This window comes from Haematobia irritans, chromosome 5, assembly GCF_050003625.1.
Source record: "Haematobia irritans isolate KBUSLIRL chromosome 5, ASM5000362v1, whole genome shotgun sequence".
Taxonomy (NCBI): Eukaryota; Metazoa; Arthropoda; class Insecta; order Diptera; family Muscidae; genus Haematobia; species Haematobia irritans.
In genome coordinates this window covers 62,241,383-62,262,388 of record NC_134401.1, presented here as the reverse complement: position 1 = coordinate 62,262,388, position 21,006 = coordinate 62,241,383, and the positions used below count along the sequence as shown (strand labels likewise).

Below are 21,006 nucleotides of genomic sequence, written 5' to 3'. Positions count from 1 at the left end.
GCAAACTTTATGAAAATAGGTTGGCAGAGACATCTAGCGCCTCAGATTTGCAATGACACAGCTGTGCCTTAATACGAAGAATCTTATGGTGTTTTCTTTTCTGAAAAAAGTGCTTTGCCGTCATTTTGTCTGTACAGAATGCGCATTTTTAAAATGTTACCAGCAACCTAAAAAAATGCTATCATTTCAGCGGGCAGAAAAGAATTCAAAGAAGGAAACAGGGCAATCGCAGCACTCTCGTTTGTTGGCAGTGCTGAAAATGCCCGTAATTTGCCTCTATGCGTGGCACTATTTTCACAACAGAATTCGAAGCCTTTTCGCACTTTTGCCTGTTTTTTTAGAAAAGAACCTAAAAAGTAAATTTTCCGGCCAAAATGCAAAAAAAGTGCGCATTTTTCATAAGAAAAGAAAACGCCATTATTTACTTCTCTCCGTTTGCCATCCACCAAACAACCCCTGACAATATTATCCACACAGTAAAAACCCACCACTTCTTTGATCCGAGTTCTTAACAACGAAATGCCCTGTTTATGAAAAATTCTCTATGTGAAGAGGCAACACTGGATTGCACTCAGTTCGTATTTTGTTGTCACACTCGCAACCAACAAACAAATCAACCGGGTCGTTCGGTCGTTCGGATGTACTCAGAGTCTCGTCGTCCCTTCGCATTGAAATTCTAAGAAAATATAACTGAATTAAATAATTTTTAGTTTAATTTGTATAAAATAATTAAACCCAGTGTTGTTTGTGTTCCTCTAGTGAATACAGTGTCTTCATTTTGTCCTACTTGTGCGTTAAATAATAAAAGGAAAGACCCACACAAAAAATAAGTGCTGTCTTTTGGTGTTTGTTGGTGTTCCTTTTTCCTTTAAAAAGGAATACTTGAATAGAGAAAAATTTATGTCATCAACAAAGAAACGGGAAATCGGAAAATGGTAATAAAAATAAAATAGTATACAGCACAAAGTTCAAATGAAACTACAAGAGTTCTTGCACAAATATTTAAAGAAAAGAAAATACTTGCAAACCAAGCCAAAAATGTGAGTCAAATAAACAAAATGCTATCATGGTTCATTCAAAGTGCATGCATTCTCTCTGTTCTCCCGGTTTAGTGTGAAAAAGGAAAAAGAGAGCGGGAGGGCAAGACGTGAAGCAATAATGGAAAAAGAGAATGAACAAAAAAGTGTGTGACAGTGATTATTGAGTGGTGGCAATAATTTGATAATCTATTTTATTTGAATTACAACAACGTTTTGAGTATAGAAAATGTGCATCTTATGCAAAAATCCTATCAGTCCCATTCCTCCAAGGAATCGCAAAAGAACTATTGAACAAGCCAAATGCAACTATGACCAACAACAAAAACACTAACAACACACATGCATCCAAAGTGCAAAAAAGTGAAGAAAAAAAACTACTCAGAAATACAGTACGAATTTCTTTCTCTGCCATTTCCATGATTGAATGGATGGATGCCTGCTTGAATTCGTAGTAGATGGAGGGGAAAAACAGAGGCGGAGAAAGATGAGGGAAAAATATGGAATATGGGTTGGAATGAAAATTGTATACTTTTTTTAGTTTATAGTTTCCCACTACTAACTTGCTAGCTTGTTGGGCCCGATTGCTTTTTGTTTGTGTGTGTGTGTGTGAGTGACGGCTTGACATCGTTGTTGCAACCGCTATTGGCCTGGCTTGTTAGAAAGATCCATCGTTGTTGATTATGATGCGGTTGCAAACTGAAAACTATGATGTTGTTGTGAAAATTAACTGTGAAATTGTTGTTTTGTGGAAACCCCAACAACAACTGCATCCACGGATCTATTGCAATGGGGCATCATTATCACAACTACACTAATAAATGAATGCAAAAAACAAAAACAGCGAATACAAAAAATACGAAAGCCAAGAGGAAAAATTGCATTGCTTATAAATTGTGTTTGAGAACCAAGTTCACAAATACATGCTTGCTACTAATACAACAACCATCATCCATAGTATCTTCGAACAACAACAAAAAAGTGCATTTAACAAAAACAGATCGATACAGTGACCACAAAATGGTAAACATCGACCATTGGAGAGAATTTGGAAATTTAAGAAATTCTCAAATGTAGGGAATACTTGTTTACGCTATTCGCATTTTAAGGTTCTAAGTTATTGGAAACATAAAGACACCTGCTTCCTTTTTATCTGGGCATACATATATTGTGGTCTGTGAGAGATATATATTTTGTTCAACACATGATATTTGAGTGTATGGTAGACGCAAGTAATTGTGAAGTTTCAACAGACATTTATCAACAGATTTGCATTTGCGTAGAAAATTAACCGAAAACATCTAAAATGCCATTACCGTAGGTTTAATCAAAGCAAAGCTGAAGATATGTAGTTAACCCTTTCACTACCGAAATAAACCTAATGTTACAAACTTTAATTTTTCTTCTGTTTTTACTTGTATTAACAGCATGTAGAATAAAAATTGTAATTCTGAGGAACTACTTCAATTATTTCTATAGCTATATGAGTATGTTCTGAAAACTTGATTCTGGAATTGTGACGAAATAGCTCTATAAAAATAAGCGCTTTTTGACCTATTACATTTATCGACGTGTGAGAAAAAATACAAACAATAACCCGAAAAAATGTAAGCTATAGTTTTTGTACGAATGTCCATTTACTAGATATACAGTAGAAAAATTTACACAAAATTTCGTATTTTTCGTTTATTGTTAAAGAAGTTTATAAAAATGCACTTTAGTGCTCACCAATATGGAAATATTTATAGCTTATTTAGATTAAAGCCCCTACTTTAAAAAAACATCGAGGAATAAATCGAAACTAAATGAGGAAATAGAGTTTGGTGTCGTTTTCGAATGTCCTCCTAGGTGGACATCGGTAGTCAAAGGGTTAAGAAATTGCCAATGACATACACACGTTCCATGGATAAAATCTATCAATACAATAGCTATGACCATAAATAATCCTTTACATCGCCATTGATATCATGATAGTCATCGTAGATGACGATTTAAATTGAATAACAAAAACTGTTCGGGTATTTATTTCTTTTTATTAAGGTAGTTTCCATATTGACGATCCCATTCCAAAGAGCCATACTAAAGAATTGAACCATCAAATGATATAAACAGTTGCTGGTTCACTAAACTGGTACCTATGCTCTAGTTAAACAATATTCTTTATTTCTGCTGCCATACGAATGCTCTAAATGAAGATTGAGTCCTGGCCGACCTCTTAAGGCCAGGACGCAGTCTTGGGGAATTGTGAAGTCGCCACCTTAAAGTGACCAATCGCCAAGCAGGAACTATCTCTGTACCGGTCCTGCGGTTGAGTTGCAGTTAAACCGGTAAACGCTTTAACCTTATGGCGGTTTCAATTGGAATAAAATGTACAACATAATTCAAATTGGTTGCCTAATTTGAAGGACTGAGCCCTGTATCCCTCACAATATTATGAATTTTCAATAGCTTTGAAATGACATCATGACAATGAGGGAAAAAGTAGTGTAACACCAGGGTATCATACATTTTGCGAAACGAAATCACCCTTAGTAATTATTGAAAATGGCCGAATTTCACACATTTATATTCTTATCTATATCCAATAATTAAAAAAATATGTCGTCTACATATAAATTCGAAGTTACTATAGAAATAGTAGTATAATATTCGTCTTTTTATCTTAAGTCTGCTTTTTGACTTTTTCGGTAAAAGTGATTTTGACCATCATATAAAATCGACTGGATACGTTTTTAAAAAATGTGAAATTAATTAGTCGGAAATTCGATTATCTATTTTGTATCCTTTGAGGATTATTTTATTTTTCGAAGAACAATATACATGTAATTGATGCTTTTAATTACTGCCATATCAATAAATGATAAGCAATGAAACTTCTCAACAAATTGGACTCTTTAAAAATCGGGCATACCTGAAAAGTGAGCAATTTTGATGATATGTTTGATATATTATCACACTAAAATTAACCTCTCGTAATTGGCACTTCCCAAAAGATTATAAGCGCCCATGGATTTCCTTTTCTGGAGAATTCCCTTATACTAATTCATATACACAATATGTGAAGCAATCCAAAAATAAGATGAGCTCATTTGAACATTGATGTAACCACTGTAGATAGAATTGAACGCAAAGTAATGAATACGTTTCAAACATGCAACTTAAAACTGAGTGCAACCTTACACATTCTCCCCTAGCCATCTCCTACAAATAATGGCCAGTATGAAAAATAAAACAGATCCATATATACATACACAATTTATTTGTAGGGTAATGTGGGCTTGTGAATTTTTCTTTTCTTATGTTGCATGTCCATGACTTCACATGTACATATTCACATAAATGTACTTCATTTCCACATTACTTTGTTGATGGTGTCACTCCTTTGTGCCGCCTTCCCCACACTTTCTTTACCGTACGTATTTCTTTAGTCCAAATAAGCCAAACCCAGTTCATTGTAGTGTCCTAATAAATTTCCATAATTCCCAAAAACAAATGCTATCCTTCAGAGACAATTAGATGATGTTATATGTCATAGTGAAGGAAATTTGTGTTTGTGTTTTTGTTTAGGTTTATTTCTATTTAAGACCCTGCATAAAAAGTGGATTTAATTTCTAGTCACACCACTTTTCCCCTCTTTACTTTACTCAATTGTTCCTTCCATTTCAATTCAAATTGTTTGGGTTAGGTGTATGCGTTAACTGTGTAAGATCACTTAAAGTCATTTTACGACGCTAGTTTTCCCACATTAGAAAAGTAAAAGGAAATCCAGTTTTTTGAAAAGAAAATTTTGTTTGCCTTCTATGTCGACTAAAGGTTATTGTATATAAGGAACAATAATACGGGGCCATTGCTAGATTATTATCGCCATTTTCCTTTTTTCCATTGGCTTAATTAAGATCAATTTAAAGGGTTGTACTCTTCATCCACACTACTTTCTCTTCAAGTGGAATATCTTAGAAGAATTCTGTCTGTGTTTTTTGTTTTGTAGTATTTTTTTTTGTTATTAACAAATGTTTTGAGCATCATATATCGGTCAGAACAGCTGGTGTGTGGTTATATCAGTTTTGTACACCAACAAACCACCCTTAGTTGCTGGGCATCCAATAATGATATCGCTTAATAAAATTCTGTTGAAAACATATGGCTGATTCTGCCTTCTCATCAATGCTAATTTAATTTTTATAAACCTTCATTTTTATAAAATTTGTTGTTCTATAAGTTTTTGATCATATGGTTGTTGTTTTGGGAAGCCTTATTTATGTATAAAGTGTTAATAGTTTCATTATTTGAAGACCAATGTATCGTTACTAAATTCTAATGATAGAGCAACCCATAGTTCGAGAAAAGAAAATTTTAATAAATATTGTATAAATAAGGATATATCTCCTACCCTTTACTCGATACTTTGCATTATTTCGAAGATTTTTTAAACTTATTAGACCCAAAGCCCACTTTCCCAAACTCTTCTGACCGTGGGGCCCATTACGTAGGGATAGCGTACACACCATATTCCGCATGGTGGGGTTGAGGCAGAGGGTTGTGACGAGCTATAGCGAAAAGGACTTATTACGATCATCACCTCTACAAAAATCAATATAATTTCTTCACAATAACTTTCAACAGATCGATGAATATTGTCAGGCGAATTGCGGGCGCAACGAAAGTTTACTGACTTTTTCAAAGTAACTTATCGGTGGTATTTTGTTTGCTTTCCTATTCCCTTTTGCAAGCGCATTCACATTAATTACTTCTCAAGTCTGAAGAAAGTTGATCTAAGTCTTCTTACACGATGTTCTGGCCGTATTACTACATCCAAATATTAAATAAATCATATTACATTTATAGCAAATGTAATGTGATTTAATTTTGGTATTTACTATTCCAAATGAACTGTGAAATTTTGAAATGTGCCACTCTATTTCTTAATAATCAAAGCAAACAAAAACTCGTATTCAATTACAATAGGTAATTTTACTCTAAAAAAAAAGTACAAAAATTTGTGTCATCAATGTTGACTCAACATATTTGATTAAAATATAGAAACAACGTGAGATAAGATAAATGAAATTTGACAGTTTTGAAACTACTGTACTGTCTAGATGTTTCAACAATTACAACTCTCGTTACAGCGTTTATGGTGGTTGAAATGGAATTTCGATAAGATTAACCAGAACCTTACAGAAGTACATGAAAAATGTACCACATGTGATTTCATCCGATTTGGTACATGATATTGGTATATGGTCTCTAACAACCATGCAAAAATTTGTCCACATAGGTTCATAATTATATATAGCCCCCATATAAACCGATCCCCAGATTTGGCTTACGAAGTCTCCAAGAGAAGCAAATTTCATCCAATCCGGATGTAATTTGGAACATGGTGTTAGTATATGATCTTTAACAAGCGTGCCAGAATTGGTCCATATCGGTCCATAATTATATATAGCCCCCATATAAAACGTTCTCCAGATTTGACCTCCGGAGCCTCTTGGAGGAGCAAAATTCATCCGATCCGGTTAAAATTAGGAACGTGGTGTTAGTATATGGTCGCTAACAACCATACCAAAATTGGTCCATTCACACAAAAATTGGTCCATATCGGTTCATAATCATGGTTGCCACTAGAGCCAAAAATAGTCTACCAAAATTTTATTTCTATAGAAAATTTTGTCAAAATTTTATTTTTATAGAAAATTTTGTCAAAATTTTATTTCTAGAGAAAATTTTGTTAAAATTTTATTCGGTTCATAATAAAATTTTCATCATTATCAAAATTTTATTTCTATAGAAAATTTTGTTCAAATTTTATTCGGTTCATAATCATGGTTGCCACTCGAGCCAAAAATAATCTACCAAGATTTTATTTCTATTGAAAATTTTGTCAAAAGTTTATTTCTATAGAAAATTTTGTGAAAATTTTATTTCTATAGAAAATTTTGTTAAAATGTTATCTCTGTAGAAAATTTTGTCAAAATTGTATGTCTACTTTGTCAAACTGAATTATATACGAATTGGATCGATCTTTTTTGATTTAATATATACCACGTATGGACTTATATACAATTTAGAAGATGGTGTTAGGAGGTTTTAAGATACCTTGCCATCGGCAAGCGTTACCGCAACTTAAGTAATTCGATTGTGGATGGCAGTGTTTAGAAGAAGTTTCTACGCAATCCATGATGGAGGGTACATAAGCTTCGGCCTGGCCGAACTTACGGCCGTATATACTTGTTATTACTTCGCGATCTAAATTCAACCGTTGAACTGAACGGACGTGTTTTCTAATAGCGGAGGATTTCATCGTAATAAGTACTTATTACGAATTTCACGTGTGGTGGAAATACTAAACCACCATGCAGCGAAATTCAAAGTCATCCACTGGGTTGCTAACTTCAGGGCCCAGTGGACGGGTAACGACTGAAGTTATAAATTTGGGCAGCGACCAAGAGTCAGGCCCAATTAGTCGACCTGTAGACGGGTCGACTGGCGGTGACATTTTGGCAAGTCGAACCTTTTCTAAGGTGACGACATCAAAAGGAGGCAATCCCTCTCGAAAGAGATTCAAGGAACGAAGAAATGCTTTGTTTATCCTAAAGAAATTAGGATCAGTCGACCCAAGCACGTTGTCGGCTAAGCAAAGTGATTCCTTAAAATGGGCTCAAGGAATTCTTGAAGCTGGAAAAAGGGAACGATCACCGGATGAGCTACCATCCTCTAAACGGGATCAAAGATCGTTTGCCTCAGTTGCAAAAGACAGCCTTGTGATGGCTATTATTAATAAAGGAGCATTGGACGGTATGATTCCAAGGCAAAAATGGGGGGAAATTGAGAACGCGATGTCTGGTGTCTACTCAGAGGTGCGAAAAAAGTTTCCCGGACCAAGTCCTCGACGGCAAGATGCTGGATGGTATCAAGGACGATATAAGTTAATAGCTTTTGCAGACCAGAGGCCTATGGATTGCTTTAAAGCTGCATTGATGCTAATTGGTGAAGTTTGGGAAGGAGCCGCTTTGGAGTTAGTCGATAAAAAAGACATACCGGCTAAACCTAGAGCACATGCATGGATACCGGCAAACCCTCCTGATCCTGAGTCAATACTAGAGAGACTAAAAGAATGTAACCCAGATCTTCCAACCGCCGATTGGAAGGTTGGTCGTTTGGATGAGGTGGATGGACCAAGACGACATGCGGTGTTTATATTAAACATAGAGTCGCTGCAACATCTAGCCCAGACCCAAGGACGCGTAAGTTATGGCTTTCATGATATCCATATGAAGGTATACAAAAGCGATCAGCCAAAGGATACCGAAACGGACAAGCCTCCGGTAGAGTCAGCAGTGAAAAAGTCTCCTAGCGAAGCCGAAGGAGACATAAAACCTGCAGACTATGGCGAAAATCATATGCGGGAAGTTTCTACAGGCTCAAGCCTCACCAAAGCTGAACCGCGGATTGTTGCGAGAGTCACCGAGATCTGTGAAGAGGAAGCCCTTGATGACTCAATTGAAGCGGCTGATGTGACGGTGGTTGAAAATTTGGATGGTTCTACGGTTCCTCCAGATAAATCTTCACCATTGTAAGGCCGCTTGTGCTGCCTTAAAAGTTCTCCTGATGAAAGGAGACATAGATATAGTTCTTATTCAAGAACCATACATATATAAGAACAAGATCTGTGAATTAAGCACTCCGGGTTTCAAACTTTTGCATAATACCGGTAACGATATAAATCGAGCATGTATAATTGCTAAAAACGAACTAAACTTGTTTCTGCTTCCTTCATTGAGCAATGCAGACACTGTCGTAGCCAGTCTAGAGATATCCACATGCAAATATTGGGTATCTTCGGTCTACATGGGACATGATAGGGATATGCCACCCTGTGCCGTTAAGACCTTAGTTGATGAGTCACTAAAAACAAAGACAAAACTCATTATGGGATGCGATGCAAATGCACATCATAGTATTTGGGGAAGTAGTGATACTAATGCAAGGGGAGAGTCGCTAATAGAGTTTATTTTGCGTACTAACCTGGTAGTTTGCAATAAGGGAGATGCACCAACCTTCGTCACCAGGAACAGACAAGAGGTTTTGGACGTAACGTTGACCTCTCCGGAACTGAATGATAAGATATCTGAGTGGCAAGTTTTGAGGGAACATAGCTTCTCAGATCATCGCTACATCAGTTTCAGATTGGCTGTTCGTACTTCAAAGACCATATTTCCGACAACGTCCAGTGAGGAGACGTTGGAGGTACTTTTGGACACACACTTCCCTGGAAATCAGACGGTTGAACCATGTTCCGGCGGTGTAACAGAGGCTCAGCGATCATTTCCTATCGAGGAAATTGTGTCGGAATCTAGAATAAAATGGGCTTTAAATAGCTTTGGACCATTCAAATCCCCCGGACCTGATGGAATTACTCCGGCGGAGTTACAGGCAGTGGCTGAAAGAATTATCCCCTGGTTGACGGTGATCTATAAACAATGTGTAAACTTAGCATATATTCCAGAAAAGTGGAGGGAAACAAAAGTCGTCTTCATACCTAAAGCAGGAAAAGCCTCTCACTCGAGTGCGAAGGATTTCCGACCAATCAGCTTATCCTCATTCCTACTTAAGACCCTGGAGAGGATGATAGACATGTATCTTAGAACTAGCGTGGATTCAGGTTTGCTCTCGAAACGACAGCATGCATACTCGAAGGGCAGGTCTACTGAGACCGCATTGCATGAACTGGTCAGCTTTATTGAAAGCTCACTATCTGTCAAAGAATACACAATCGTGGCGTTTCTAGACATCGAAGGGGCGTTCAATAATGTCCATCCGAGCTCGATATTAAATGGACTGAAAACTCTGAATGTTGATCCAGGTATACTTAGGCTGTTAGACGAACTTCTAATGAAGAGACGTATTTCAGCCACACTAGGGCAAGCAAACATACAAAGGTATGTGAACAGAGGCACACCCCAAGGAGGAGTTCTATCACCTCTTCTTTGGAATGTTGCTATAAACAACCTTTTGTTTTCTCTAGAAAAAGAAAGGATAAAAGTAGTGGCATACGCAGATGATGTGGCGCTAGCAGTCAGGGGAAAATTCCCATCCACAATCAGAGATATTATACAGAGAGCTCTCCGGATGACTGAGAAATGGGCGAAAGATAATGGTCTTGGTGTAAATCCAGCAAAGACAGAAATAGTCATGTACTGCAAAGATCGCAAAACTCCCACGGTTAGGCCCATTTCCTTAGGGGGTACTGAAATTTCCTTTGGTGAGTGTGCAAAATACCTTGGCGTTATTTTGGACAGGAAGCTGAATTTTAGGCTTAATATTGAAGAGAGGGCGAGAAAAGCCACGGTAGCTTTGTACTCGTGCAAAAAGGCAATAGGGAAAAAGTGGGGACTAAGACCAAAAATTGTGCATTGGCTATACACGGCAGTGGTTAGACCTATAATGCTATATGGTGTTGTAGTCTGGTGGCCGGCGCTTCAGAAACCGACTTGTTTAGATAAAGTTCAGCGTATGGCGAGCTTATGTATCTCAGGCGCATTTAGTAAGACAGGAACAGACTCCCTTAATGTCATGCTACATCTATTGCCTTTAGACATTTTGGCCAAACAGTCAGCTGCAACAACGGCTGTGCGGTTGCGCGAGCTATCGCTATGGTCGGAAAAAATGTACGGTCATAGTTCGGTCCTCAAAGTAATGCCAGATGTGCCTAACGTAGTGGATTACACCCTGGCAAAACCACTTTTCGACAAAAAGTTTGAAACTCTAATTCCCAACAGTGAGGCGTGGTGTACACAGACCCCGGGGAATAAAAGATATATAGATTTCTATACTGATGGCTCCAAATTGAATGGACAAGTGGGGTTCGGAGTATATTCTAAAGATCTGGAAATTCGAATAGCGAAAAGATTACCTAATCACTGTAGTGTTTTTCAGGCTGAAATATTGGCAATAAGAGAGGTGGTGAATTGGCTGAGAAGTAATGTTCCAACAAATATTGGCATTAATATATACTCAGACAGTCAACCTGCAATAAAATCCTTGGACTCTGTGTTCCTTAACTCAAAAACGGCCATAGACTGCCGCAAATCTCTCAACGAGATGGCTGAGCAGTACAATATTCACCTAATATGGGTGCCTGGTCATAGGAACATACCGGGGAACTGTGAAGCAGATGTGTTAGCAAGGCTAGGAACTACCTTACATATTCCAGGGGAACTAGAATCTGTTGGTATGCCTCTGGCCACCTGCAAGCTCTTACTGCGTGAGAAGGCTGTTATGATGGCCAATATTCGATGGGAAAATTGCAAGGGTTGTAACGACACCAAGCAAATATGGCCCCATTTAAACTTAAACCGCACACTAGATATGCTAGTGTTCTCAAGGCGTCAGATAGCACTCCTAATATCTGCTATAACGGGTCGCTGCCTGATAGGCGAATTTGCAAAAACTATAGGTGCGAAGTATAATGACTATTGTATAAGCTGTCATGACGTGGAGGAAAAGGAATCAATTAAACACCTCTTGTGTGAGTGTCCTGCTTTTTGTGTAAGGCGTAAGCGAATTTTAGGAGCATATAGCTTTAGATTACTGGCTGACATGGAAAACGTTAACTTAAGCAGTTTGTTAATGTTTTTGGAGCAATCTGGTTGGTTCCACAAAAGTAAATAATAGAGAAGGTTCAGTGGTTAAGACTAGAAGTGCCCATATGTAATAGGTACTTTTAGTTAAATGTGGTATCACAATGGACTGAATAGTCTAAGTGAGCCTGAAATTTAATCGGGCTGCCACTTTAACCTAACCTAACCTAAACCTAACCTACTTCGCGATTCATTTGATAATTTGGGATAAACAATCTAGGGTTCCCAGATTCGATATTGTAACATAAAAGATTTGGAACATTTTTTAATAACAGTTGCAGTACGTTCCGAATTTCAGGTGATTCCGATTCAAATGTTGGAGAAAATAGAGTAAATACAAATGCAAAAATATCACAATTATACAGTAAATTAAATCTTATACAAATTAAAAAAAAATAGTCTGATAAAGGTGTAAATGATTAGGGACAATTTATATTCAATACAAAAATTACTTAATTGCATCAACTAAATTTTAAATTGAGTCAGTACATTTTCCCTTGGAACAACACATATTAATTTCGATGTTTTATTATTATACTGTGATTGAATCGATTTTCATTCATGATTCAATTAGTCCATTACCGCCCTCTTTCCCCATATGAGGACACCTGTTTAAAGTCACCAGAGATGATCCGAGTAGCAATATTTTGCCAAAATCCTTAAAGGAAGGTCAAAATCTTTGGATCCAAGTAAACTTTTTTTTGAGGGTACCTGTATAAAACGTAAAAAACATAGTAAATGTCAAAAATACTTACAGGGTCCTTATATTTGTTTTCAAAAACTATTTTTAATATGAAAACGTCATATTGAAGTATTTTAAATTTCTTTTATAATAATATGTATCTTTAAATGTATACTCAAAAGCCATTTGCATAATTTTCAGGAATATGAAAAACGTTTGAATGCAAAGCGTTTTCAAATTTCTGTGGCAAAAATCCGACTAAGCTACAACAATTTTTTAAATAACCTCAATTTTAATATGAAATCCAACTGGTTGGATGATATCGGTTCTGGGCGAAATTAGCACATTCTTACCATTTTTTATAAGAAAAAAACATTCGAAAATAAAAAAGTAAAACAATATAGATTCCCGTCGATGATTTCAGAAAGAGATCGAAATATCGAATTATAAAAAAATAAAACAGAAAATAAAAATTTGACCTCGAGTTTGAATTTACAAAAAGAAAACAAAAGGTAATAAAAAAGTAAGACATAAATGCTTCTAAAAAACGTATACTGCACAAATTCTTATATTGTCAAAAACGAAGTATTTTGTGAAGGTTTACGACTTTTTTGACGTATAGTAAAATACGACATACTATCTCTGAAAGTCACACAATTATGTGCGACCAAAATCAATTGAATTGAATTTAGTTGAACCAATTAATAAATTGGATGCACCGAAGAAATCAATTAATTTTTTAATCAAGTATATTTTCTATTTCTAATTAATTTCGTTATTGAAGCAATTTCACTAATTGGACCAATTGATTACGTGATTGAATCATACATATATTTTGTGTGTAATCTTTCTTATTCGGTTAAAATTTTTTCTGGGAACATTGTTGTCAAACAGTATCGCATTTTACTCGAAATCACCACAGGAATTTCTAAGTTTTCTCTGATGCTTGCTATTTTTTATGGCCGAATGTAATGAGAGTTGTAAATATTTTTCTTATCATAACTATATTTACATTAACTTTTCAACATCTTTTCGCAATTAAGTTATTGCTGACAAGAGTAATAAGCTCTAAAGAATTCCGAAATAAAGGTACACTTGAAAATTATGCCAAGTTATGAGATAAAGAAGAAAGCTTTTAGCAAATATTTTTGCATGATACACCACCATCAAAAATTCTTTGCACTCCGAGAAAGATGATAAGGGCAATACTAAAAAGGCGCTTTTTATACCAATTTTGTAAACAAAGCCAATCTATATTGGGTCATTGGCAGTAATCTTTGATCTGCATAACGAATTTCTTCGATGCTGCAGACAGCATGGATTACCCCATACCTAACATACATATATAAATGCTGGTTCATCCGTGCACTTGTTTCACTTACTCTCTCTCTCTCTCTCTATGTAGTTCTTCGCTCTATTAAGAGTAAGTCACATGTTTGCTTTTGTTTTAAATAATTCCGATGCTTGACGTGGATTTCGTCGTAGTCTTTTGTGTGTCTTAAAATAATGCGATGTGATGCCAGTCTTGCCATTTGGTTTAAAATTTTGCTTGCAAAAATGTTATGAGAATGCAAAGGAATGTTTTTGTGTCACATAGACAGGGCTGCCAATAAAATTTGAAGAAAAATCGTCACATTTTATCGAAGAAATCGTCATAATCGTCACTTCCATTTTAAAAATCATAAAAAAATCGGCAATGTAAATAATATTAATACCAAACAAATTTTTTGGTTAAAGGCCGGTATGCACCTCTAGCGAAATTTTCGGTAGAAAAAATTTATTTAAGTCTACAACAAAAAAACAGGGCTGTGTACACGAATTTTAAACCAGCTAATCGCTTTTAAAAATTGTAAATATATCTTCCAAATATTCCTCAAATAAATTGTTTATTATTTACAGAACTTTTACGCACACAATGATTGTAATAAATTAAATGTTTGCTGCCCAAATATGCTTTTGACAACCCTGTTATTTTCTTTAGAGGTGCGTACCAGCTTACGAAATTGAACACTACCGAAAATTTCGTTAGCATAAATAGCAATGCATTTCTTATGGGAATGAAATTTTTCGCTAGAGGTGCATACCGGCCTTAAAAACAAAAGTATTTATTTCATATAAAGAACAGAAAAATAACATACATAACTATGCATTTCAACAACAAAAGCATAATGAATTCAGTTTTGTATAAAAAAGGCATAAAAAACTTTTTTATGCAATGCTATGCTAATTCAGTAATATTTTGATTTAAAAATAAAAATACAGATTTTTAATATTTATGTGTCGAAATTTGACCACAAAAAACTCTCATTGATTGACTCTCCATTTAAGAGGTACAATTTTCTATAGAAATAAAACTTTAACAAAATCTTCTATACAAACCAAATTTTGACGAAATTTTATATAGAAATGAAATTTTGCAAATAAAGTTTTGCAAGAATGTTATATAAAATTAAAAATGTGCAAAATGTTCTACAGATATAAGAGTTTTGGAGAAGTTTTCTATAGAAATAAAATTTTGACAAAATTTTCTATAGAAATAAAATGTTGACGAAATTTTCTATAGAAATAAAATTTTGAGAAAATTGTCTATAGAAATGAAATTTTGACAATATTTTCTATAGAAATAAAATGTATAGAAACAAAATTTTGACAAAATTTTTGATAGAAATAAAATTTTGACAAAATTTTCTATAAAAATAAAATTTTGACAATATTTTCTATAGACATAAAATTTATAGAAACAAAATGTTGACGAAATTTTTTATAGAAATGAAAGTTTGCAAAAATTTTTTATAGAAATAAAATTTAAATTTTTTTTAAACAAAATTTTGACAAAATTTTCTATAGAAATAAAATTTTGACAAAAATTTCTATAGAAATAAAATTTTGCCAAAATTTTCTATAAAAATAAAATTTTGCAAAAATTTTCTTAGAAATAAAATTTTGCCAAAATTTTCATAGAAATAAAGTTTTGCAAGAATTTACTTTAGAAAAAATTGAAAAGATGTTCTATAGAAATTAATTTATGCAAGAATGTTCTATAAAATTAAAAATGTGCAAAAATGTTCTACAGATATAGAGTTTTGGAAAAGTTTTCTATAGAAATAAAATTGTTACGAAATTTTTTAAGAAATAAAATTTTGACAAAATTTTCTATAGAAATAATTTTTTTTGTTTGTCATTATTGGTTTCTCTTCAATCATTATTGTTGTTTTTGATCTCAGCTTAAAACCATGCATTGATTAAACTACAAGTGTAGCCTAACCAACAGAGGAAAAGTATGCTTGTCAAATTTATTTGAGCAATTAAATAATGTTTGAAGAGAAACCAACAATCACAAACAAAACGAATGAAGATAGAGGAAGCACGCTCAAAAACAAACCCAGCCAATTACATTCAAATCGATGATTTCAGTTTGGCAAAGGAAAAGAGATGTGCTTGCAAATTTGTTTTGGCAGTAGCCTACTATCAAACTTTTTTTTGGAAGGTTCAAGTGTAGTTCACTTTGGGTTGAGTGAATTACCCGAATTTATTCTGATAATTGGTTGATAGTTTTGCTGCAAGTAGAGGATGCTGATGAGGAATATGGTAATTCCGAAACGTGCGTCCATCCAACCATCTTGCAGTCTATAGGGCTTTGCCCAAAAAAAATTAACAAGCATACTTTACCTCTGTTGGTTAAGCTACATTTGTAGTTCAGTCAATGCATGGTTTTAAGCTGAGATCAAAAACAACAATAATGAAATAAATTTTTGACAAAATTTTCTATAGAAATACAATTTTGACAACATTTTCTATAGAAACAAAATTTTGCAAATATTTTCTTAGAAATAAAATTTTGCAAAAATTTTCATAGAAATAAAGTTTTGCAAGAATTTACTTTAGAAAAAAAATTGAAAAAATGTTCTTTAGAAATTAATTTTTGCAAGAATGTTCTATAAAATTAAAAATGTTCTACAGATATAGAGTTTTGTCAATCCAATGCAAAAAATATCTTGTAATAAGACATTTTTTCTTTACTTTAAAGAAAATGTGCCTACGTACGTCGGAGGGATGTACATTTCAAAGATTATTGTCCTGAATTTAATGAAACAAATTTTTAAAACAATGATTAGGAGGATCCTATATTAAAAATTTTCATTTTAAAAATACTTGCCCTTAATATTGTGTAATCATCAGAGTCATGATCAGATACAGACAAATTCCAAAAATTGTTAAATAACAGAGAACTGAAACCGGTGATATTTTTTTGCAATACGTTGTTACTCAATCACCAAGCAAATGGGGAAAAGAAGGTCGTTTGTCCAAAATTTCGTTTGGGAAGAATGAATTATTTTTTGTGTGTATAGATTAGAAAAAGTAAGTCTGCTGTAACAATTATCAAGCGTCCTCAATCTATTGGTTTTATTATTTTCACCGTAATAACCGTAAAATATCTCCATAGTAAATATTCAGAATGCCGAACAAATATTGTGGCAACATCGTTGCTACATCTTGATGCTGCAGCCGGCGTTTTCTTCTTTCTATGTTTTGTTCTTGCCATTGGGTTTAATTTTTTTATTGCCATTTACGAAGAATTTTAGTTGCACGACAGAAACCCAGAGAAGGCAGGCCCGTAAGTGGCACTGTGGAAGGCAATTTGAATTGAGCAAAAACAAAACGCCAAGTTATGAAACAAGAACATACGACATTGCCTGGCGGTGGCAGTGGCAATAACACTCTATGGCGTCAAGTTGTACAAATAATGGAAAGAAACTGAAATAAGACTGCGATGATGAGACTATGGGAAGAATGGATGACGTATATGAATCTTTTTAAGGGGTGTTTATGGCAAGTGTATGGTGAGATGGACGGCGATGATGATTACTACTGATTTTTTTTTCCCGCACTAAACTATTACCTTCATCACATCTCCTCCTCCCGAGATAATATAAACTATTTGCTATGAACGTGATGATATACAGATGGTGAAATTATATTCGCCAAAACTTGGGCATGGTACAGAATTTGAATGCGGTATAACAGCAGAACACATCAAAAACTATTTATTGCTCAATTTGCATGCGGGTAAAATCGATATTTTTGGCATGATGAAATAAACGGAGTATTAGTCATTGGTAAAATATTTTCATACTTTATGAATGAAACATAGTTTTCCCTCAATCCAAATACACACATCTATAGCCGAAACGGTAAATAAGCAAGGGATGTAGTATAGTGTTTTCCAAGCATTCATGAAAATGACTCAAATGTGCGTGACTACCTAGCTATAAAGTGACCAAAACATAGCTACCTTCAAATCAAAGTATGCTAAGTCAAAAATTATAAATATCAGATTGAACTATGCAATTTTCGAGTCATTGTCTTTTTCTAGTTCCAATTTGATTTTCTGCTCGACTAACTAATGGCTGGATAAAAAAAAAAAACAATTTTCTTAATAGCCTCCAAAATGGACTTAGCATTATATAGAATAAAGGTATCGATATGTATGTTCACATATCTAACACAAAGTGTGTATACTAGCAATTTATTTCCTCCCCTTAATTTTAAGTTAGGTTGCATTTTCCTAAGAATTTTATTTTCACCCTGACACTGACCACAGGCACAACACGTCTTGCTTGCATGTATTCGGTTCATGTGTCTCTATTTAATGATTACCTGTAAAATATAGTGAACCGAAAAAATCTACGTACTGTGTCGGTTTCACTTTGTTTTATAGAATACTTAATTTATTTTAAAGATCTTTTTTGAAAATATGTATTTCATTAAATATACTTTGTTGATGCTAATGTAGCTGGTGTATATGCGGTCTATTTAAATTTTGGTTTACAAGAAATTGTTTTCAAAACGTTCTTAAAAACGGACTTAAAGAATTCTCAAAAAACATTTCTTCTCTATATTCCACGGCATTCATATGGCGCAAACATTTCGTCTAATAACGGATGCAGGACTTTTTTAACCTTTAAATGCACAAGAACTGCGATTCCTAGAATATCTGCATAGCATATATTGTTCAAAATATTTTTTTTATTTTACAAAAATAGTGGTTGTATCTGAAACGGTGCTGTGCACAATAAACAAAGTTTTTGTTTACAAATAAACAATTTTATTGTAGTTGAGAAATGAGAAAAGTTCACCACAATGGTACCACAATGGACTGAATAGTCTAAGTGAGCCTGATACATCGGGATTCGGGCCGAAGTATTTCCCACTCAACGGCGAATCACTGATTTGGACCATATGGTGCATATCGGTCCATTTTTAATCGATAAATTTCAATTTTCATTTCTCGAGCAATTAGAAGTCGATTTCCTTATGTTAAATATTCGATGACTCTATATGTCCATAATTAATTGTAATAACGGCTTGTGTTTCATGATCTTTTGATCGTCTCCTGGTTTTGTTTTCGAAATCTTGATATTACTTTAACTCGCAAATTGGCTTCACCAAAATTTTATATTTTTTAAATTTTTAAATGATTAGGAATCTTTACAGCAGAGCCTTTTCCTTTATTTTATTTTTGCATAAAAACTTGCAAAAATGTATTGGGATTATTTTCGATGACCTTCAAAGTAAATTAGGAAATCGAGAAACACAACTGCTATATTGCAAGACAGACGTGTTTTCGGTGCGCTCCCGTTTTTTGTTTCATATATAGTGTTGTACACCTTCTTACCCTTCGTGCAGCATAAATATTAAAAAAAGCTTATCCGCAAAACTTCGGGAAGTTAAATAAACATTCAACACACACGTTTTTCGTACTTTTTTCTTGATTAAAAACTTCCTAATTTGTTAAATAATCTTGTAATCCAGTCCTGGAAATCGCTTTATAAACACTAATACCACAAACACAAAATCAAAATAAAGACAGAAGTGCTGGACTCTTCTATCAAACAAGTGGTGATATAGTGAATCGATAACGATAAGTCTATCGATTAGTGAACATTGACTGAAAATAACAGGGTGTCAACGATCAAATTTAAAATACAGTACCGCAAGGTTACCATCGCAAAATAAAATAAGTGCTTAAATAAATATAAGCAACAAAAAAAGAAACCAGTCTAAAAGATTCTTAATCACTTGTTCAATACAATAATATAAACAATTAAACCATGGTTAAACCAAATCAACATCAAAAATACTTGTCAACACCTTCCTCATCGAGAGTGCGCGCCAATAACAATAATGAAACACCTACTTCTTCCAACCACAAATCGCCCAAAATACTTCAACTCTTAGAGATGAAGTTCGCAAAGCAAAACAACATAATGATGCAAACTATAGAAGACTGCGTTAAAAAAAGCGTTGCTGATGCTATGAGAGAGATAAATGAAAAATATATAACAATGGAAAAAACTATTTCAGAACTTTGCGAAAGAGTGTCAAAGCTGGAGAATTGCTTAGAAGTTAACACTAACTTTAAAAACGAATTGGAATTGCTGAGAGTTAAAATAGCCCACCAAGAAAACCTAAATGTCTCATCTAATATTCGCATATGTGGTATACCCAGATTTGAAAATGAAGATCTCTTAAATCTTTTTTCAATTTTGTGTTCAGTTCTCAACACACCAACACCAAACATCAAATCAATACGACGTATAACCGAAAGAAAAAACAACAATTCACCCGATACAGTAATATTAGTAAAATTGCTCTCTCCTTTTGACAGAAACATTATTATGAAAAGTGTAAAGAGCTACAAACGCAATAATAAATCTGAACTGTCATTAAACATATTCGGACTACAAAGCAATAAGCCATTCTATATAAACGAAGATTTAACAAGCACAAACTTTAAAATTCTGAAAACTGCACTAAAGCTAAAAAAACAAAAATTCTTAACCAGTGCATTTACTCTACGTGGTTTGGTTTATGTTAGGCCTCTCTCAGCCGATCATATTATGCGTATTCATAGCATTGAGCAGCTCAACAGCTTTTTTCTACCACCGAAGCGAAAGACAACACCAAACAACATACAACAGCTGTCTGGTCCATTGTCAAATGATGATGCCATTATTGATGGTGATGCCAATATTGTCGGAGATGCCAGATTACTATGATTTTTGCTGGATCACAAAATCCCATATACACAATACTTTGCTATTTATACATTTTAAATTTTATACACAATTTAATATATCTTTACATTTTTTATTTCCTTTAATTATTTTTATTGCAATCTGTATCATGTATTTTTTTATTATTTTAAGTAATTATGTTTACATTATTAAATTTTTTAAATCGACTGTTACCAATCCACTCTATGTGATAAATGATCTGTGATACTAGAGTTAGTTCCAAAGACAGCATATATACTATGGTTCGCATATTAGCAAAGCAGAAAACTGGCCTTAAAATTATTCATTTAAATGCTCAAAGCCTAAATAACAAAATGGATGAGCTTCGACACATTTTTATTGGCTCTAGTGTTGACATTATTTGCATTTCTGAAACGTGGTTTCATTCCAATATATTCGATGCCATATACGATGTACCCGGTTATATCCTTTTCCGTGCTGATAGAGTAACGCATGCCGGCGGCGTGTGTATTTATGTACGGGAAGGCCTAAAATGCACTTTAAAGCAAAAATCCAATAATGACAACGAAATTGAATTCCTGCTACTTGAAATCAATGCCGACAGA

General features: G+C 34.2%; 1 protein-coding gene across 1 annotated transcript in view; it reads left to right on the top strand.

Annotated features, from left to right (window-relative positions):
• The first annotated feature begins 626 nt into the window (after positions 1–626).
• The window catches only part of shot (dystonin-like protein short stop), a 272,625-nt gene continuing 252,245 nt past the window's right edge, over positions 627–21,006 (top strand). Inside the window, exon 1 of the mRNA XM_075310682.1 lies at positions 627–935. The gene's annotated coding sequence lies outside the window, so the exon portion shown is untranslated. The remainder of the gene's footprint in view (positions 936–21,006) is intronic.